Genomic DNA, 12,957 nt, shown 5'->3' with positions numbered 1-12,957 from the left:
AATTATCTTTTCTTTATGAATAATAAAAATCAGGGGCACCTGGGTGGCTCAGTCAGTTCAGCAGCCAACTTGGGCTCAGGTCACTATCTTGTGATTTGTGAGTTGGAGTCCTCATGGATCCCACTTCAGATCCTCTGACCCCTTATTTCTCTGTCCCTCCCCAACTCATACCCTCTCTCTCAAAACTAAACATTAAAAAAAAAAGAGTAAGAAAAATCAGACTTAAGAACAATCCCTTCCTTTGGTTCAAACACATTGGTTCTGATGACTGAGTCTGTATTTGTTTAATGTAATAATAAAAAATATTAGATATTTTTTCTGATATAAGAAGGGGAGAAGAGTTAAGAAAACAGAGAATAGAGTGATGTTTGCTTTTCATCCAATCTTAGAGCTGACTTCCTAAAAAGAAAGAGTCAGAAATAACAGAGGTATTTTATGAGACTGAGGCCATGAGTTGGGCTTCATGGGTACTGGTAAAGGCTGAAATCATGCTGGATATAGATTTATAGTTAATTAAGTGGTATTTATTTTAATACTTCTCTCCTTCCTCCAAGCTTTTTTTCAGTACCTATAGTAAAAACTGTCACTTTTTCTCAACTTCTAAGATGAAACAGTCCTTTTTCCATATCATCTAAACTGAATTGTCCTTGGTGTTCCTACTCCAACAGAACAGAGTGACTTCAAAACAGGAATAATGTCCTGAAAACACATATATGCAAACAGTTCACAGTACCTTGCTGGCCTGAGAAAGCATGTAGGATCCTTGTTGATGGGTCTGAAAATTACAGGTAGGTCATTAGCAAGGACTTCAAACAGCAGGGAGGGACAAACTGTCATCATGGCTCCCCCTGTAGGACAATGACATTCATTAGAACAGAATGACTGTGTTTCCACTCAGCCTTGACAGGCTGTCCTCAGATACCAACCCAAGACTCCCTCTCTTGTTTATCATTATCAGCACAAGTATCTGATAGTTTTCTCTCCTTGAGCAGATGTGTAAACTAACAGGAGAGTATGGCCTGTCAAAATGACAATGTTCATTGATTCTTCTTATCTTGATGTCTTTGGGAGGACAGCTTATCTCAAATTTACAAAAGAAGGAACTCAGTATCAGTGTTTCTTCATCAATAAATGACAATGGCAGGCCTGGTTTATAACTAATTGCCTGTTTCCAGAGCAACATTTAAAATGTAATGCAGAGCATCCACCCACTATAAACTGATGGGAAACTGCTTCTGCGTTTGAATAAATAAAGACACAGTATTTAGAAGGGATTAAAGACAAAATCTTTGTAGTATTTGTAGTTCACATATTATACATTTACTTGTATAACATATACATTACAACCTTATACTTTAGTATTTAGTTTTATGGTCACTTTTAATGATCATTACTTAAAATTATGTATATTTTTATACTGTTGTAATAGCTAAATTTTCGCTAAGATGTATGATCAAATTTATGATTAATCACCAGGCAAATGCAAACTGAAACCACAATGAGATATCCCCTTACACTTGTTAGGATGGCCACTATTGAAAAGACAAGCTATAAATGTTGGTGAAGATGTGGAGAAAACAGAATTTGGGTACATTGTTGGTGGCAATGTAAATTGGTATGGCCATTATGGAAAACAGTATGGAGATTCCTTAAAAAAAAATTACTCATAGAACTATCTTATGATCCAGAAGTCTTACTTCTAAAGGATTTATCCAAACAATTCAAGTCAGAATGTCTGCACTCCCATGTTCCTTTCAGCACCATTCATAATAGCCACAACATGTAAACAACCTATGTGCCCATTGATGGATAACTAAATAAAGAAAATATAGTATATGCACACAATGGAATGTTATTCAGCCCTGAAAAAGGAGAAAATTCTACCATTAACAACAATATGGATGGATCTGAAGGACATTATGCCAAGTGAAATAAGCTAAGACAGAAGGACGAATACTCTGTAATTTCACTTACATGTGAGTCTAAAATAGCCAAACTCATAGAAGCAGAGAGTAGAATAGTGGTTATTTAGGAGAAGTGGAAACGGGGAGATGATGGCCCAAGTGTATAAAATTTCAACTACGTAAGATAAGTAAGGACTAAAGATCTACTATATTGCATAGTGCCTATAGTTAACAATTCTATACTGTGAAGTTAAAAGTTGCTAGGATGATAAATCTTATGTGAAGTGTCCATATCACAAAAATAATAACAACAATAATAGTAGGGTTTGGAGGAAACTGTGGGAGGTGGTGGATATGTTATGGTCTTGATGGTGGTAATAATTCTATAGTGATGATAATTCCAAACTCATTGAGATATATACATTAAACAGTGCAGATCTGCACACATCAATCACATTTTATTAATGTGGTTTATATAATTATAATGAAAGTAATCTATATGCTTCCCTCTCATAATTTTTAAAATTTTTTTTATGTTTTTATTTTATTTTTGAGAGAGAGAGTGTGTGTAATGGGGGAGGGGCAGAGAGAGAGGGAGACACAGAATGTGAAGCAGGCTCCAGGCTCTGCACTGTCTGCACAGAGCCTGATGCGGGGCTCAAACCCATGAACCGTGAGATCATGACCTGAGCTGAAGCTGTACGCTTAACTGCCTGAGCCACCCAGGCACCCAACCTCCCTCTCATACTTAACTATTTCTCTTTATTTTTAAATGTATAATGGTTAGGATAGTATCATATTTTCCACCAAATATCAAAAACTTTCTATATCATATAAGTATTTGTTAATAAAGTATGACTGACCAATTAATGATAGAGGAAGACAAAACTCATCTACTCAATACAACCACCTACTGCTCCATCATATCTCCCTTCTAAATTATTGTTCAAAATATAGTGTGAACCTGTGAATATTATGCCTGAAATATATATATATATATATATATATATATATATATATATATATATACGTATATACACACACACACACACACACACACACACACACGTGTAGGTGTGTGTGTGTGTATGTGTGTGTGTGTGTATAATTAGTTGAATATCCCTAAAATGAACAGCTAAGGAGAATGACCTGGTTGCATGCTTCTAGCATTTCTGGATTTGGGGACCCAGTCTTTCAGATTAGGACCCAGATATAAATAGCTAGTGAGAAATTATCTAAATTAAAGACCTATTACTTCTGAGATTTCACATCCATTCTGACCTTCAAGTTTGGTTCCAGGTTGAAATCAATCTGAACTATTTGACTCACAGCAATTACCAATTATGTAACCATGGCTAAGTTACATATTTTCCTTGTACCTGTTTTAATCTGTAAAGTGGGGATAACAGTATTTACCCTCAAGTGTTGTTGGGAAGATATACGGAGATATTCAGCAGAAAGCTCTTGGAACAATGCCTAGCGTATGGTAATTTTTCAATAAATTTACAGCAAATAGCATTAAATTATAATGGTTAATAAATATTGTTCAGGCCAGCTCTCCAACATGGACACTATACATCAGTTAAGCCTAACTAGTAAGTTATTCTATAGGATTCAAAAAGATACCTTACCACTTTTAGTTTGTACAAGTGTCCAAAAATGATTACCTTGACTTTTTGAAGTCACTAACTCAGAGAAACTCAGATTCTGGCTATACTTTATGGATACAAATAAACACCGCTGTTTAGATAACTTGTTGAAATGTGTAGTCACAAAAAATATTTATAACATGTGGGGCTTTGTTGTCATAATTTTTTTTTTACATAGCAAGAGTTAGGATAGAAGGAATACATAGCTTATTTTGATAGCGTGATGCATGCTTTGAATTACACATCCTTTGTCTCTATTCTTAACAAAGACCATTGATAATTGTTTCTAAATTTATGTGCCAGCTTGCCATATAAATAGAAATAGCATGTATCTCTGAAAATACTGAATTTACAAACTGGACACCTCTTACCTCAAATAGCCAAAGCAATCCTGAGAAAGAACAAAGCTGCAGGCATCACACTCTGATTTCAAACTACATTACATTGCTATAGTAACCTAAATAGTATGGTATTGGCATAAAACCAGACATATAAATCAATAGAATAGAGAGTCCAGAAATAAACTCATGCATGTATGGAAAATGAATTTATGACAAATATCTAAGAATGTACAATGGGGAAAGGAAATGGTATTGCGAAAATTAGGCATACAAATGCAGAAGAATAAAAGTAGACCACTGTCTTACACTGTACACAAAAATATATCAAATGGATTGAAGACTTGAATGTAAGGCTTGAAACCATAAAACATAGAAAAAAATAGGTGGTGATCTCCTTGACACTGGTTGTGGCACTGATTTCTTGGAAGCAAAGGTAACAAAAGAAAAAAATAAATAAGAGGGGCTATGTCAAACTACAAAGCTTCTGCATAGCAAAAGAAACCATCAACAAACTAAAAAGAAAGCCTACTGAATGAGAGAACAGATTTGCAAATCATGTATCTGATAAAGAATTAGTATGTGAAATATATTAAAAACTCATAAAACAGCAAAAAAAATCTTATTTAAAAATGAGCAGAGGACACGAATAGACATTTTTTCAAAGACATACAGATAGCCAACAGGTACATGAAATTATGTTCAATATCACTAATCATCAGAAAAGCAAATCAAAACCACACTAAGCTATCACCTCACAACTATTAGAATGGCTAGTCTGAAAAAAGAAAAAAATCTACCAAGTGTTGGTGAGGATGTGGAGGAAAGGGAAGCCTTGTGCCCTATTGGTAGAATATATATTGGTACAACCACTAGAGAAATTATGGAGATTTCTCAAAACATTAAAAATATAACTACCATATGATCCAGCAATTCCACTTCTGTGTATTTATCTGAAGAAAATGAAAACACTAACAAAAAGATGATGCACCCCCATGTTCACTGCAGAATTATTTGCAATAGCCAAAATAAGGAAACAACCTAAGTGTCCATGGATGGATGAATGAATAAGGCAAATGTGGCATAGCTGGAATTCCAGTTCAAGATAGCAACATAGGAAGACTCTGAACCCACTTCCTCCACAGAACACACCAAATTATAACTGTTAACAGAGCAATTCCTCCTGAAGATGAATTGATGGCTGACTGAACAGCTACTCAACAATCAAAGATAGAGATAATGGCAAGAGAACAGCAAGAGAGATGGAGATACATTGCTGTTTAATAGAGTTACTAGCGTATACAGCCATAGCTCTATCCAACCAGCATTCTGTCTGCATATAGGACACCATACACAAAACCACTACTTCAAGTTTAGTAGAAGTAGCCATTTCACCTATTCCATAGAAACAAACACAGAAAGTCAAGCAAAATGGGGAGACAGGAATATGCTTCAAAAGAACAAGGAAAAAACTCACAAAAAGAACTAAATGAAACAGATAAGCAATATGTCTGATAAAGAATTTAAAGTAATAATCATAAAGATACTCATGGGGCTGGAAAGAAGAGTGGAAGAACTCAGTGAGACCTTCAATGAAGAGACAGAATACTGAAAAGAACCAATCAAAGTTGAAGAATACAATAATTGAAATAAACACACTAGAGGAAATAAAGAGTAGATTAGTGGACACAGAAGAATGGATCAACAATCTGGAAGACAAGATAATGGAAAGCACCGAATTGGAAGAGCAAGAAGAGAAAAGAATTTTTTTTTTTAATGAGGATGGATTAACAGATATCATGGACAACATCATGCAAACAAACATTTGCATTATGGGGGTCCCAGAAGAAGAGAGAAAGGGATAGAAAACATATTTGAAGAAATAACTGAAACTTCCCCAACCTAGGGAAGGAAATAGATATGTAAGTATAAGAAGCACAGAGAGTTCCAAATAAGATAAACCAAAGAGGTTCACACCATGGCATGTAATAATTAAAATGCCGAAGATTAAAGGTAAAGAATCTTTTTTTTTTTTTCAACGTTTATTTATTTTTGGCACAGAAAGAGACAGAGCATGAACGGGGGAGGGGCAGAGAGAGAGGGAGACACAGAATCGGAAACAGGCTCCAGGCTCTGAGCCATCAGCCCAAAGCCTGACGCGGGGCTCGAACTCACGGACTGTGAGATCGTGACCTGGCTGAAGTCGGACGCTTAACCGACTGCGCCACCCAGGCGTCCCTAAAGGTAAAGAATCTTAAAAGCAGGAGAGAAACAGAAAGTTACCCTCAAGGGACAACTTATGAAGCTTTCAACAGATTTTTCAGCAGAAACTTTGCAGGCCAGAAACAAGAGGCATGATATATTTATCAAAATGCTGAAAGGAAAAAAAAAAAAAACACCCTACGCCCAATAATACTCTATCTAGCAAGATTACCATTGTTATTTCAAAGAGACATAAAGAGTTCCCTAGAGAAAAAAAGATAAAAGAGTTTATTGCTCCTAAACCAGCCTTACAAGAAATGTTAAAAGGACTTTTTCACGGGCCGCTGTTTGGCTCAGTCGGTTAAGCATCCAAATCTTGATTGGCTCAGGGCATGCATGACCTCATGGTTGTTGAGATTGAGCCCTGTGTTGGACTCTGCACTGACAGCAAGGAGCCTGCCTGGGACTCAATCTCTCCTTCTCTCTCTGTCCATGTCCCTGCATACTTGCAACTGTCTCTTTCTCTCTCTCTCAAAATAAATAAACTTAAAAAAAATAACTTTTTCAAGTGTAAAAGAAATGGTCACAATTAGATACAAGAAAAATATGAATAAACATGTACAATACGACAACATATACACAAAATGTGAAGGGACCAAAAGGGAAGAGAAGGAGAAAAAGAAAAGAAAGAAAATTTTCTCTTTTTTTTCTTTAGAATGTGTTTGAATTTAAATGACCATCAAATAATATGGACTACTACTATTTACTTAGGATTTTATATATGAACCTTATGGTAACCACAAACCCAAAAGCTATGATACTCAAAAAATGGAGAGAAAGAAAAACCAAACCAAACACTACACATATTTAGTTGTCACAAAGATAGAGAGCAAGAAGGAATAAACCACAAAAACAACCAGAAAACAAGTTTTTAAAATGGCATTAAGTATAAGCCTCCTGATAATTGCTTTAAGCATAAAGGCCTTAAATTCTCCAGTCAAAAGACACAGAATAGCAAATGGATAAATAAAAAAAAATCTACATATGGCCTATAAGAGACTCATCTCACACCTAAGCAACATACAAATTGCAAGTGAAGGAATAGGAAAACTACAACATGCAAATATAAGTAAAAAAAAAAAAAAAAAAAAAAAGGCCAGGGTAGTAATACTTTTATCAGAAAAATAGACATTAAGGGGCGCCTAGGTGGCTCAGTTGGGTAAGTGTCAGAATTTGGGTGAGGTCATGATCTTGCAGTTCATGGGTTCAAGTCCCACGTTGGGCTCTGTGGTGACAGCTCAGAGCCTAGAGCCTGCTTCAGATTCTGTGTCTCCCTCTCTGTCTGCCCCTCCCCAACTTGTGTTCTGTCTCTCTCTCAAAATTAAATAAACATTAAAAAATTTTTTTTTAAAGAAGAAAAATAGATGTTAAGACAAAGACTGTAACAAGAGACAAAGGACATTACATAATTATAAAGGGATCAGTCCTACAAGAGGATATAACAATTGTAAATTTCTACATATCCAACACAGGAGCGCACCTAAATACATAAAGCAAATATTAACACATATAAAGAGAGAAACTGATAATAGGAGGGGAATTTAAAATTCCCCTTATATCAATGCATAGATCCTCCAGACAGAAAATCAGTAGCAATGTCCTCTGAATTACACATTGGTACAGAGAGACATAAAAGATACATACAGAACATTTCATCCCAAAACAACAGAATACAAATTATTTTAAAGTGCACATGGGACATTCTTGAGAATATAGCACATATTAGGCCATTAAAAGGAGCTTCAATAAACTTGAGAAGATTGAAGTTATACCATGCCTCTTTTCCAACTACAATGGAATGAAACTAGAAATAAATCACAAGAAAAAAAAACTGTACAAAAAAATAGAAACGTGGAGACTAAACAACATGATACTTAACAACCAATGGGTCAATGAAGCAATTACAGAAGAAATTTAAAAATACACAAAGACAAAAGAAAATGAAAACATAATGGTCCAAAATCTTTGGGACAAAGCAAAAGCAGTTCTAAGAGGGAAGTGTATAGCAATATAAGACTACCTCAGGAAAGAAAACACTCAAACAATTTTACCTTACACCTAAAGGAACTAGAAAAAGAACAGGTAAAACCCAAAGTAAGTAGAGGAAAGGAAATAATAAAGATTAGAGAGTATGCCATAGAGACAAAAAAAAAAAAAAAAGAAAGAAAGAAACCAAGAGCTGATTATTTAAAAAGATAAACAAAATTTATAAACCCTTAGCCAGACTCATCAAGAAAAAAAGAGAAAGCACTCAAATAAAATCTGAAATGAGAGAAATAACAACTGACACCAAAGAAATACAAAAAATTGCAAGAGAATACTATGAAAAATTATATGCCAATAAACTGGACAACATAAAAGAAATGGATAGATTCCTAGAAACATACAATCTTCCAAACTTAACCAGGAAGAAACAGAAAATCTGAACAAGTTACAAGTAACAAAATTCAACAGGTAATCAAAAAACTATCAAAAAGTAAAAATACAGAACCAAATGGATTCACAGGTGAATTCTATCAGACATTTAGGTAAGAGTTAATATCTATTCTTCTCAAACTATCCCAAAAATTGAAGAAAAGGAAAGCTTCCAAATACATTTTTCAAGGCCAGCATTACCCTGATACCAAAATCAGACAAAGACACCACACAAAAAAAACTATAGGCCAGTATCTTTGATGAACATAGACGCAAAAATCCTCAACAAAATTTTATCAAACTACATACAAAAATACATTTAGTAGAACAATCAGGTGGGCTTTATTCCCAGGATGCAAGAATGATTCAGTATTTGCAAATAAATCAATGTCATACGTCACATCAAAAATATGAAGGATAAAAATAATGTGATCATCTTAATAATTGTAGAAAAAGCATTTTACGAGATTCAACATCCATTCATGATAAGAGCTCTCAACAAAATGGAGTTAGAGGGAGTATACCTCAATATAATAAAGGCAGTATGTGAAAACACAGCTAATATCATTCCCAAAGGTGAAAAACTGAAAGCATTTCCTCTAAGGTGAGGAACAAGACAAGGAGGTCGACAATAGCCACAAGTTTTCAACACAGTACTGGACACCCTAGCCACAACAATCAGGCAATAAAAAGAAAGAAGTGGTATCCATATTGGTAAAGAAGAAGTGAAACTGTCACTTTTTATAGACAATATAATAGTATACAGAAAATCCTGACGACTCCACCAAAAAAAATACTAGAATAAACAAATTCAGTAAAGTGGCAGGGTACAAAATTAATACCCACGAATCAGTAATGTTTCTATATACTAACAATGAAGTCACAGAAAGAAATTTTAAGAACACTGTTTATGATTGTACCAAAAATAATACCTAGAAATAAACTTACCCACAGGTGAAAAACTCATACTCTAAAAACCATAAAACACTGATGAAAGAAATAGAAGATGACACAAATGGAAAGATATTTCATGCTCATGGGTTATAAGAATTATTATTGTCAAAATGCCCATTTTGCCAAAAGCAACCTACTGATTAATTGCAATCCTTATCAAAATATCAACAGCATTTTCAATAAAATTAAAACAAATAACATTAAAATTTGTATGGAACCACAGAAGACCCCGAAGAGCCAAACCAATCCTGAGAAAGAACAAAGGTGGAAATACCACAATTACAGATTTCAAGATACACTATGAAGTTATGGTAATCAAAACAGCATGGTACTGGCACAAAAACAGACATATATAGATCAATGGAAGAGAACAGAGATTCCAGAAATAAACCTACATTATATAATCAATTAATCTATGATAATGGAAGCAAGAATTTACAATGGGGGAAAAGACAGTCTTTTGATAAATGGTGCTGGGGAAACTGAACAGCTACATACAAAAGAATGAAACTGGACTACTTTCTAACACCACATACAAAAATAAACTCCAAGTGGATTAAAGACGTAAATGTGATACCTGGACTCCAAAAAATCCTAGAATAGAGTACAGGCAGTAATTTCTCTGACATCAGCCATAGCAATATTTTTTTTTGATATGTCTTCTAAGGCAAGGGAAAATTAAGCAAAAACAAACTTTGGAACAACATCAAAATAAAAAGCCTCTGCAGAGCAAAGGAAACAACAAAAATACAGGACATTCTAATGAATGGGAGAAGATATTTGCAAATCATATATCCAATGAGGGGTTAATATCCCAAATATATAAAGAACTGATACAACTCAACACCAAAAAGACCATCTTATTAAAAAATGGGCAGAGGACATGAATAGACAATTTTCCAAAGATGACATACAGATGGCTAACAGATACATGAAATGATGCTCAACATCACTCATCAGGGAAATGCAAATCAAAACTATAATAAAATGTCACCTCACACTTGTCAGAATGGCTAAACTGAAAAGACAATAAACACATACTGGCAAGGATTGGAAGAAAAAGAACCATCATGTACTGTTAGTGGGAATGTAAACTGGTACATCCATTGTAGAAGAGAATCTGGAATTTCTTCAAAAAATTAAAAGTAGAAATATCATATGATCCAGGAATTTCCCCTATTAGGTATTTACCCAAGCAAAATGAAAACACTAACTCAGAAAGATACATGCACCCTATGTTTATTGCAGCATTATTTACAATAGCCAAGACATGGAAGCAACCTAAGTGTCCATTAGGAGATGAATGAATAAAGAAAATTCGGTATATACATAATGGAGTATTACACACTCATAAAAAAAAACAATGATATTATGCCATTTGAGACAACAAAGATGGACCTAAAGGATATTATGCTAATTTAAATAAGTCAGACTAAGACAAATACCACATGATTCTATTAATAAATCAAATCTTTAAAAAAAAAAAGCACAAAACACACAGATGCACAAAAAATACAGAGAACAAACTGATGGATGCCAGAGGGGAAGGGTTGGGCAAAACAGTTCAAGGATAGAGGGGATAAAGGGCTCCAGTCATAGAATAAGTAAGTCAAAGGACTAAAAAGGAAAGCATAACGAATTCAGGTAATAATATTGTAATAGGAATGACATGGGTCAGATGGTAGCTATACTGGTGGTGAACATAGCATAATGTACAAACTGGTCAAATCACTAGGTTGTATATTTGAAACTAATGTAACATTGTGTGTGAGCTATATTCAATTTTTTTAAGTGGCATATATATGTTTTCCACCTAGCCATGTATACACATGCACAAAATGAAATATCATTCATCCACAAGAAAGAAGGATATCTGGCCATTTGTAATGGTATGGACAGATTGAGAGGGAATTATGTTAAATTAAGTCAGACAGAAAAGTTGTATACCTTATGATTTCACTTGTATGTGCCATCTAAAACAAAAAACAAAAATAAAACAAAACAAATATCCCCAATCTTAAAGATACAGGCGACAGATTGGTGGTTGCCAGGGGCAGAGATTGGGAAGTAGGAAAAAATAGATGAAGCAGGTCAAAAGTTACAAATTTACAGTTATGAAATAAATGTCATGTAACTATATATGGTTATGGATGTTAACTAGGTTTATTGTGCTCGTTTTGCAATATATACAATATCAAATAAAAAATTTAAACAACAAACTAGACACCTCTTCTTCAATCTTCCTTTCACCTCCCGCTGAAAGACAGTTGACATTTCTGAGTTAAGTAGAAGAGGAAGCAAGTAATCTAACACAAAATTCATGGCTAATACCCCCAAACATCAACCCTATTCACCATCTGAGCAACATATAAAATCAGACTGGCAAATCAGACTTAAATGAACCAGAGATCTTACCGGTGTTACATTTTACTAACAATTTCAAGGATAGAGACATGAGATTCAGACAAAGCGGAAAGATGCCTAGGACATCAAGGATAGTTCCCCTAGTCCTATCGTCCCACGTGAAACATTGGCATGGAATAATAGATGAAATTTCTACAAGTGAAGTCCACAGAGTTACTTCATATAGCATATATATTCCATATTTACATCATAAAGAAGGCTTTAATTGTGAGACATCTCAATTTAATATTCCAGAGTTGTAGCATTTAAATGACATTTTCCAGGAAGCCCTGCCTCATAGATTTTATTAAATAATTCATTATCAGTAAACTCCCACTCTCAGACCTACCAAGCAGAGCCCCTCCCCTAGTACAGTTCCCTCACAGGACTCTGGGTTTTGGATTCCCTTCACTAGAAAATTCTAAGTCTCCATATAGTGTCTAGAATTGTCTGGAGTTGACCATTCAGGCAGGGTACCCTAAGGTCAAACCTGATCTTACGTGAATCCTGGTCACCAGAAACACCTACATCAAAACTTCTGTCTCACTCCAATGCCTGGGACTGGCTAAGACCTGGAACTTGGCCAGGACCAGACCCTTTCTGGGTCTTTTTGCTAGAAATGTCTTCTATAGATTTTTTTAAGTTCCCCTCCGGTGTCTGGGACTTCCTGGAGCCAGCAGATGGTTCCCACTGGCCAGCATGATATTTCTTTTATTAAATATCATGAGATCTGGCCACCATAACTGTGCTTACACAATGATTTTGTGTGACTATCATTCATGTCAGACATAGGGCAAGGTGATAGCTATGGATTTCTGAAAATCTAGCAATGACCCTCAGACTTCAGCTATTGGTTTGTGCCTATGTTGTCAGTTCTCAACTGTCTGTGTCCTGACCATGATTCTGCCTTTGAACTTCAGTACCACAGAATGGTGGAGGGAGGGATCCTTTACCCTGTGTACCATAGTGCTGGCACACAATTCAGGGCACCCTATCCTTTTTCCAGACTCTATACCACACATTAGGCCTGAA

At 35.0% G+C, this 12,957-nt stretch overlaps 1 long non-coding RNA gene across 1 annotated transcript in view; it reads right to left on the bottom strand.

The window, feature by feature from the left end:
* The window catches only part of LOC123606714, a 212,545-nt gene extending 200,456 nt beyond the window's left edge, over nt 1-12,089 (bottom strand). The window contains exons 1-2 of the long non-coding RNA XR_006716460.1: nt 11,938-12,089; nt 734-848 (exon numbers count right to left, since the gene is read on the bottom strand). This is a non-coding gene — a long non-coding RNA (uncharacterized LOC123606714). The remainder of the gene's footprint in view (nt 1-733; nt 849-11,937) is intronic.
* Between the last annotated feature and the right edge of the window lie 868 nt (nt 12,090-12,957).

Source organism: Leopardus geoffroyi, chromosome A2 (genome assembly GCF_018350155.1).
Source record: "Leopardus geoffroyi isolate Oge1 chromosome A2, O.geoffroyi_Oge1_pat1.0, whole genome shotgun sequence".
Lineage (NCBI taxonomy): Eukaryota > Metazoa > Chordata > Mammalia > Carnivora > Felidae > Leopardus > Leopardus geoffroyi.
The sequence above is the reverse complement of the archived record's forward strand: the minus strand, read 5'-3'. Positions and strand labels throughout refer to the sequence as shown.